This window comes from Nematolebias whitei, chromosome 11 (assembly GCF_014905685.2).
Source record: "Nematolebias whitei isolate Nwh7 chromosome 11, NemWhi1, whole genome shotgun sequence".
Classification (NCBI taxonomy): Eukaryota; Metazoa; Chordata; class Actinopteri; order Cyprinodontiformes; family Rivulidae; genus Nematolebias; species Nematolebias whitei.
In genome coordinates, this window is record NC_056508.1 from 28,001,455 (window position 1) to 28,011,581 (window position 10,127).

The 10,127-nt window shown below is 37.7% G+C and overlaps 1 protein-coding gene across 1 annotated transcript in view; it reads right to left on the reverse strand.

Annotated features, from left to right (window-relative positions):
- kcnd3 (potassium voltage-gated channel, Shal-related subfamily, member 3) overlaps window positions 1-10,127 on the reverse strand; it is a 136,777-nt gene that overhangs the window by 29,794 nt on the left and 96,856 nt on the right. The gene's annotated exons all lie outside the window — the stretch shown is intronic.

Genomic DNA, 10,127 nt, shown 5'->3' on the forward strand with positions numbered 1-10,127 from the left:
TTATTATTATTATTATTATTATTATTATTATTATTATTATTATTATTTATTAACCTTTATTTAACCAGGCAAATCCCATTGAGATCATAAATCTCTTTTCAAGGGCGGCCTGGGCCTGAAGACAGCCTAACATGCATGTTTTTTTTTATACTGAAATATATATATTTAATTCACTAAAAAGACATCAGAACCCCAGCTAGAATATTTTTACTCCTTGTGCTTTCTCAGAGTCCTTTTCCTCTGTTGTCCAATTATCACCATAATTGCCATTCACTGGCAGATTCACAGTAAAACACAAAAACACAAGGATATAAAAGCATCTGGCAGAGATTGTTTGGTTCACTGTAGGTCCTCATAGCCTTTGCAGAATGCAGATCTAGTCGTTCAACTGGTAACTGCTGCTGGATATGAAAGCATGGGAGAACAGAACCACTAACAGGTGCATAACGAGGTGAAAGACTTTTAACAAACATGGCACAAATTTTGTTACATTTTAAATTTACAAGTGTAATGAAATTGTTCAGCAGTAGAAAACCTGACAAACATGCTCTGATGATTCTATTAGTGCTGCAAATAAAAATATTTATTTAAGAGCAATAATTAACAAAACAAAGGTGATATTTTCTGTCATTAAATGCCATGAAACAGCAAGACAAGTCAATACTTTGAAAGTACTTCCAGTTCTAATTGTCCTAAAACTTTGAAACTGGTAGGAATGATCAAATTAGTCCACTTTGACACATCACACCCAACGTGGTGCCGGTTGTTATTTAAGGAGTTGGCAAACGGCACTAAAGAAACTCCAAAAACGAACAAAATTTTGCCTCCGAAAATTTGCTCTCAAGAGCCGTTTTAAACCCTAATGAGGCACTTCTGTCACCATTTGTTGGAGAAAATAAAGATGCAGAATGGTAACACACACATGCCCACACAAACCACAAATACACACAAGAAAACATTTGGTTTATTTTGGAAAGGGAGAAGAAACGGGAGATGAAACCTCATGCTCATTAGTCACAGATTTCTGTAAAAACAAGCCCAATATGAAGCCGTTTAAGTGGAGGGTGCTTTTTCACATGAAGAAAGTAAAGCCCTGCCCACACACCGAGACCCACTGGTCCGCGACCATAAATGTGAACATATTTACAGAGAACATTCATCGTCCCTCCCAAGAACTTTAATGGCCTTTCTACCCAAATTAGGCTTTAACAATCTCATCAGTGGTAAAAAGGTCCTATCACTACAAAACATTTCATCTCCTTCCCTCTTCCGAACATGTTTCCATTAGGAGGAACGCAAAGCTAATCATATTCATCTGCAAGCTTTCTTTAATGGGATCCTTTCAGATCATCTGATAGAGGTTTTTCTCGGCTAATGCTACAGTCAATTTGCCGCTCCCATTTAGTCAAGCTGGCCTGCCTCTGATGATACCATCTCTGAGTCAGTGTGGCACAGAAACAAAGCTGGGTTTGCACACATTAAAGGCAGAAAAAGTTGTACTAAGAAGCGTTAGGATGTACCAACGGTTGCACACATGTGGTGAGAGAGATTAGATGTAAATTCTTCCCATCTGAATCCAGGCACAGTTCCTGTCTGTGCAAGACGACGTGGAGTTAATGTCTTCCAAGGAAGAACAAAATGGACAAACATCAAAAAGAGGCTCACTGGAGGAGGAGGATGCTTTTTAAGTACCCTTTTTGACCAAACACAGAAGCATACGCATGTGTAAATCCCACATGCAAACACTCAGGTCAGGTGGGGAGGTCAGTTCTCGGTCAGGGTTCTCACACTCCGTCACACGAGCGCCAGGAGTCTGCATGTTATATTTCCAAAGTCTATTAGAGATAGATGGGGAATCACCGAGGGGGACAAAGTGCTGATGGGAAGATTTGCGTGATGAATGACCTGAACAAGAATGGTTTTGTCGTAAAGTTTTTCAAGGCAAAACTGATCAATAAATGTCAGAAATACGACAGAAACAATGATTAAAGACACGCAAACTGAATACAGGAACAAGAGTTTGATTCTGCCCGCCCAGCATCTACAGTGATCTGAAACTGAAAGGAATAAAACACACATTTACACCTGAAACACGCCTCACTCTGTGAAGCATTTTCTGTGTTTGTATTTGTGCTGGATGTAGTTTGTAATTATTATTTGTATTTTAGACATTTTCAATTCAAGAGAGGAACACAGACCATTGACTTTTCATTTACAGACTGACTCTCATGTCATTCTCTGCAGCTGTCTACTTTTTTCTCTCCTTTCATTGAATTCAAAATCTTACTTGTAACCTACAAAGCTCTCAACAACCTAGATCCATTTTATATTTGAGATCTTATTGTTCCATGTTTTCCTAACAGAGCACTTCACTCTCAGACTGCAGGCTTACTTGTAGTTCCTAGAGTTTCCAAAAGCAGAATGGGAGGAAGATCTTCCAGTTATCAGGCTCCTCTCTTGTGGAACCAACTTCCAGTTTCTGTCCATGAGGCTGACACATTGTCCAGTTTTAAGACTGGGCTGAAGACTTTCCTTTCTGATAAATCTTATATTTAGGGTTGGTTTGTTATGCTGCCATAGGCTTTGACTACTGGAGGGCAAATTGATCTCATTTCCTTAAATGAGTTGCTAAAATTGAATAGTTTTCATTTGATATTATGTATATCTTAACGTGATTCTTGACCTGCCATTGTGTATCTATTCCTCCTTCCTGTTCCTCTCAAACCCATCCGGTCAAAGCAGATGACCACTTGTCCTGAGCCTGGTTCTGCTAAAGGTGTCTTCCTCATGAGGGAGGTTTTCCTTTCCACTGTTGCCTTCATGCTTGCTCAAGATGAGAGTCTGTGATGGAGTTAAACACAAAGCAGTCTGCTCCTCAGATAAATAGTGTTAAATTATTTTTTATGTATATAAATGTTTCTGTTCAGTGCCCTGAGATGACTTCTGTTGTGACTTGGAGTTATATAAATAAATTGAACTGAATTCATTTTCCCCATAGTCGTCCTTTGCTTTAGCATCTCAGTCACTAACATCTAAACCAGGCGTGGGCATCAGTGTTATTTAAAGTCCAAATTGGCACTTGGAACACAACAGCCTACAATGTATTGTAGTTCCCATTTACTCACTTCATGCAGCAATAAAATTAACTGTGCTATTTGGACGTATTCTTTTAAGAGCATTCCAGATGGACAGAAAACTGCCAATTATGTGGCTTACAAATGACCACGCTAAACACCAACTGTGCCCCCACTGGTGTAGTCTTGTTTTGCTGGAAAAGTTTTGTGGCTTTTATCTATTCAACTCAACTTTGTTATTAGTTAATTGTTCACCAACCATCCTGCAAAATAAAAACTTAATTAGGAGAAAAAGGATCATTAAGCATTTTAGCACCATGGACAGCTCCTACTTAACGGCACCAGGAGTTCCAACTGTGGTCTAAGCCTTGAATCATTTCTAAAAAAAAAAAAAAAAAAAAAAAAAAAGAAAGAAAGAAAAAAGGAGCACATCTTAAATGGTTTCCAATAACATCATTTTATGTAATAAATCCATGACATGGATGAGGGTGATCTGGATGAGTTTGTTAAGTGACTTGAGCACAATCGATCAAACAAAACAAATATTTCCCTTCGAGTCTGCGCTGCTTCAGACTCACTTTCTGTGTGTAATATACAATTTAATCCCACTTTGATCTGCTAACATTTATTTACACTGTATTACCTAAAGTATACGGTAAATAGACTTCACACCGTAAATAGTGTTGTGATCCACAATGCATGTGTTACAACAGAGGGTATAAATGAAGATGCCTTACAGAAATATAGTGATAATGCAGCCACATTTCTGGAAGGATAAACATGTTGCTGGCCAATGAATCTTAGCTCTTTTGGGTTCAACAGAGTAAAAGATCGTCTCTCCAGGCCTCTAACCCTCAACCTTCAGTTCATCTGCACTGCTGCCTGACATTTCCTGGACAGTCAATCAAATAAATGCAACACTGATGAGATATAGCCTCTCAGATATAAGCCAGACATCAATAATAACCCCCACAAATGTCACCACGGGAAAGCAAAAAATATGGAGGCAGCAGAGGAACAACAGGTAGGGAGACAGATGGTTAGACGTGAAGAGAGGAGGAGAGTGTAAGAGTACCTTGAGGAAGAAATGACAGAGGCTGAAATCCAGTGCTGATAACCAAAGGGTCAGTAAAGTTTGGTTAGAAAAGCCTTAAAATAAATTCTGCTGAGTCTTAATGAGAAACAGTGGGGGTGATACCGATCTCGCCACTCCTCTGATACAATTTAAAGCTGCTTGTGATTCATATTTGAGGAACTCATTCTAAAGACCAAAAAAACTGATGACCTAATAAGTCTGCAGGGTGAAAGAAATCAAAAAGTTCAAGTCAGCATCTGAACACTAAAAGCAATTGTTTGGGGGGAAGTGTACATTTATTCTTAACAGAAATACCTCATGGCAAGTCATCAAAATTCCAGCTGACTTTCTGACGAGGCGATATACAAAAATAATTATCAACGCTGAAGCTTGGATTCAGTGAAAGCTGCAGCCTCGGTGTTAAAAGCTGCTCGTCGAATGTTAATTACAGCAATGACCTTGTTTCGAACAACTGCACAATAGCAACCTGGGTATGGTGAAACCATGCCAACAGCTGAAATCTAAAATACGTTCAGCTAAAATGACAGATAAATGATGCTGGCAGCTGCCGTTGTGGCCTCGCTGATAACTCCTTCAATACATTAACTGTCAGTCACTCCCTCCTGCCGCCGGTTTTGTCTGCTGGAAAAAGGAGCTGCAGTAATCGTTTGGGTTTGTTGTATTAAAGGTGGATCATTGGAGTCCGTGAGATACTGTGAGGCTGAAATGAACCATTGTATTCAAATATAAAGACGACAAAAGCCTTTTTGCTGCAGGTACCATGAGAAAAACAAAGTGTTTTAGCTCACACGAGTTCCTGTGTGAGTCAATTCACAGCAGACATCTTTAATTTCTGGATAATTTTATGAAACAAATCATGATGAACGATACAAAATACTTTTAGATTTTGTTGCTGAATAATATTTAATTGAGAACAGAATAAATAACAATCTAAGTCATATTTTAGTTTAAGAATAAAAGGATGTTCCGCAGGTTTGTCTACCATAACAAATTTTTGTGTTAAATAAATAAATAAAATAAAATAAAGTTCCAGGAATAAAAAAATAGACAAAAAGACTCAGATGTGAAACTTATAATAAATTCAAATTGTATTATCTGTATTTTAGAGCTCAGTCACAGGAGGGCAGGTTATTATCTAATTTAAATTTATCAAGCGATTAGAAGAAAATGAGAGGAAAAAACAGATAAATTGATAAACTAAAGAAAAATGTTCTCATCCTGCATGACAGGGAGAGGAAAGGTCATTATCATCAGTCACTTCACAACCATTTCTACACTGACCCCCCCACACACACACACCGTTTGCAATATCGTGACATCCTTCATGCCATCATTGACTTTGTAACAGCCATGTAGTTAATTTTATAGATTAAAACATGAGACGAGTATAGTTTTAATCTATTTTTATTTTGTCAAACGTCAGATTCTGCATGAAGGCTTGAAAAAAAAAAAGAGAAAAAGTCTGAAACATGCTGCTTCTTTTTACTGACCAATGTCTGGATATGAAAACAGTAGAAAACATTGTTATTCACTTATATATTCTGAGATTTTTTTCAGATTATTCTTTATAGAATTTAGGATTCCTTTTGAACCAAAAATCAAAACCCTTCGTGCTTTGAAGCATATCTTAACAGCTGCTTCCCCAACTGATTTTTTATTATACCCTCAGACTTTTATTGTCTTACAACAAACACTGAAATATATGGATATAAAGAGTGCTACATATAACACATACATCTGTAGACAAACTATTATACAGTAATCTATAGCATTTTTTTTTTTTTTACCTGGACCTTGAAGCTGGGGTGATTAAAGTGTAACACTCCTTCTAATGATGATGCATATGTGCATAACGTTTTGTTAATTTATCTTTAGTATAGCAGAAGTTATAGGCAGGACAAGAAAATTTACTTATGTACGGCGATTGTACCAAAATATATACCTTCGACGAGCAAACAAAAAGGATTTTCTTTAGTAAGAAACAAACTATATTTATATACTGCATAAGACATTTGAGAGAAGAAAACACAGAATGACAGACAGAAAACAGAATGCACATGTGATAATTTGATAAAAGAAAAAAACATGCAGTTTGGAGCTCTTAACTTGGGCTATTGTCACACTGCAGAGTTTAATGCTAATTTCTGATCTTTTACTCAGATCTAATATTTTTGTATGGTTGTTCATATTATCATTGAAACACGACCTCCGACCTCCATCAGAGTCCAGAACTGTTTACAGTTCTGAGGTGACACGCATGCGCAGAAGAAAATGTGACGTCTCACACAGCATGCTTTATTTAAGGTGGTAAATATGGATGATGAACATGTTAGCATGTGTAATTCCGAAGTTGTGCATCAGACCCAATTAAATTATTATCGAACATGCCTGTTTGGTCCAGTGTTTACATTTAATCTTGCCTCTTTGTGGCTCCTTCAGTTCAGCATTATATTTTTGGAACAGGAGCAACATACCAAAGGTAAAAACAAAATAAAGTATTGATCCCATCCTGTTAGTATCGATACAGTCCGACACTAAGGTTAGTTTCAGATGTTGCTGCAGATCATCAGTCATCCAGCACATGGGAAATCAAAAGAACAAAGACGAAATAACCAGACTTTTGTTCTGTGGCTGAAGACATGCGGAGTTCCAAGATTTATTTTACACGACATCTGTATCATTGTCATTCATATTGGGATCGATCTGCTTATCCCTACGTCCCTGACATAAAAGTTGCATGACAGTCACTTTGAAAAACTCTGGATATGTATCCCATTATGAAAAGACCTGGATTGAATTTGAAATAAATAAATAAATAAAAAATAAAAAAGTGGGGTGGGTGGGTTTGTGATGTTCAGGCTGTCATGAAAAACATGAGCTATGGGTTGCACAGACACAAAAATAAAATCAGATTGGACAACATTTGCCTGCAGTGTGAATGAATTAGTTCAGAACTTTTAAACAAACAATGAGCACAAATAAATTAATTTTTAGTCTTAATGAATTGGCATTCGAACCAGGTCCTGTGAAGTGAGAGCTTGCACATCACTGATTGCAGCCATGGATGGCTGAACAAGACAATATGTAAACCTTTATTTAACCAAGAAAATCCCATTGAGATCACTGATCTCTTTTGCAAGAGAAGCCTGGGCCTGAAGGCAGCCTAGCATGCATGTTTATGAACTGAGGGAGAAAACTGGAGTACTCGGAGAAAGCCCACGCAATCTCCACACAGAAAGAGCCCAGGTCCAAACCAGGGATTAAATCCAGGACATTGTTGTGAGGCCACAGTGTTAACCAATAAGCCATGCAGGATGTTCACATCACCAGCTGTGTGAGTTCTGGGAGCCTTACAACACACTGCAGACTACAAACATGACTAAACAAACAGAATAAGCAAACAGCTCAATTTTAATTAAAAATTACAAGGCTACTTTTTAAATAGCAATAGTTGTCTATCCTCTAGCAAACTGTAACATTGAGAACTGAACAGACATACAATGCAGCTTCCTTTAACTCAGGGGATTTTACCTGTGGCATAACTTAAAAAAATAGCTTGGACTCACTTGCTGTTCTCCGGCCCTTAAAGATCCACTCTGCGTATCATAAATCCACCTTTTTTTTTTTTTAAACAGGATGTTAGTAAATAACAAAACCCTGCCACAACCTTTGCTCATTTGTGTGAGAAAGTGTGTGCATGAATAATTGTATGTGTCTGCCTTTGCAATAAGCGATTAGCAGACTGTTTCCAACGGAACGCTTCAGTGAATCCACTTCCAAGCAAAACAAAGAAGTTCAAACACAATTACCAGAAGAGTTGAGCAGAACAACATTTAAATATGAATTACTTATGAGATAGGAGTCCCCAAAGCTTGCACCACTGACTGCCTGCATAAAACATAAACACTCCTGCCATTAGCACATTTTAGTCTTGAATGCATATCACCGGAATGTAATGAGTTTCAGTGCGAGTGGTATGCACTTTTCATGTGGGCATATCAACCAGAAAAATACTTTAAAGCTCTGGAGAGCTTATAAAAACGGCTGTTTAGATAAAACCTATAATGTTGGTCGATAATTGAAAAAGGAACCCGTTTATCTCTGCACCGGTGAGTATGCTGAGCAGCGTGTCCACGTGGCTGAGGTAAGGAGGCGGAGGGTGGAGGAGCCGAGGCACAATTATCTTGATATGTGGTTCAATTAAGCTTCAAACAAAAACTAACGACCCTCAGTCGAAAGCTGAATCTCAGGAGAAATGTTTGAAGTCAGAGACGGATCTCCTTCACTGGATGCGGGAAAACAACAAAATGTAATTTAGACGAACACGTGGGACTTCTTTTACTCTCTTATGAAACTCACAACGTGGGGAAGGTGTCGTATCAGTCCAACAGCGTGTGAGATTGTAGCCAGATCAGAAAAAAACGAGGAGAGCTGAGAAAAAAGAAATTACACAGCAATAACAGAGACAGAGGGCCAAACAATACATTAGATGATAGATTAGGAAAGATATTACTCATAAGGTATGAAATACATTTAAAAAATGAGACCCAGATCAGCTTTGTGCTTACATACTGATGGATTTAGCAATTAGAGCATTGTTACTCATGCATTTTCCCTCTTGGTCACTGTTGTTCTCCCCCCTCCCCATCAGTTTCTGTATTTTGAAAATTAAAATGATCAGTCTGGGGTGTCACACATGCTCTGCATCATGACCAGTATTTTGAAACTGAATGGAGAATTAGATTAATATCTTATCTGTTTAAATTGAAAAACTAGATTTAAAAAAATTATTTTTTTTGGTCTGAAAGTCCATTCTAAAAGCTTGTTTTTATCTCCTTTAAACCTAACTTTAGATTAAAAAACAAAATCAAAAATTTGTGGTTGCACAATCATCTGTAGTGATATCACACTGCTTCCAAAACCTGGTCGCCAATATACAATAAACTGCATGAGATCGAGAACTTCAATTCAATTCAATTCAATTCAATTCAATTCAATTCTGTTCATTCATATAGCACCAAGTCACAACAGAAGTCATCTCAGGGCACTGAACAGGAACATTCATATATAGAAATAATAATTTAACAGTATTTATGTGAGGAGCAGACTGCTTTGAGTTTAACTCCATCTCAGCACTCTCATCTTGAGCGAGCATGAAGGCGACAGTGGAACAAAAAAAACTCCCTCTTGAGGAAGAAACCTTTAGCAGAACCAGGCTCAGGACAAGCGGCCATCTGCTTCAACCGGCTGGGTTTGGTAAGAACAGATACACAATGACAGGTTGAGAATCACATGTTAAGATAAAAATATCAAATGAAAATCATTCAATTTTAACAATTCATTTAAGGAAATAAGGTCATTTTGCCCTCCAGTAGTCTAACCCTATGGCAGCATAACAAGCCAACCCTAACTATAGGATTTATCAAAAAGGAAAGTCTGAAGTCCAGTCTTAAAACTGAACAATGTGTCAGCCTCACGTACAGAAACTGGAAGTTGGTTCCACAAGAGAAGAGCCTGATAACTGGAAGATCTTCCTCCCATTCTGCTTTTGGAGACTCTAGGAACTGCGAGTAAGCCTGCAATTTGAAAGTGAAGTGCTCTGTTAGGAAAACATGGAACAATACGATCTGTAATATAAGATGGAGCTAGGTTGTTGAGAGCTTTGTAGGTTAGAAGTGATTTTGAATTCAATTCTGGCTTCAACAGGGAGCCAATGGAGAGAAGCTAAAACTGAAGCGATATGATCTCTCCTACTAACTCCAGTCAAGATTTTTGCACTAACTGAAGACTTTTTAAAGAAGTATTTGGACACCCAGATAATAAACCATTGCAATAGTCCAGTCTAGACGTGACAAATTCATGAAGCAGTTTTTCTGCATCATTTTAAGATAAGAAGTTTCTAATTTTAGTGATTTACACATGAATAAACAAAAAAGGGTGTAAAAAAAATACATACA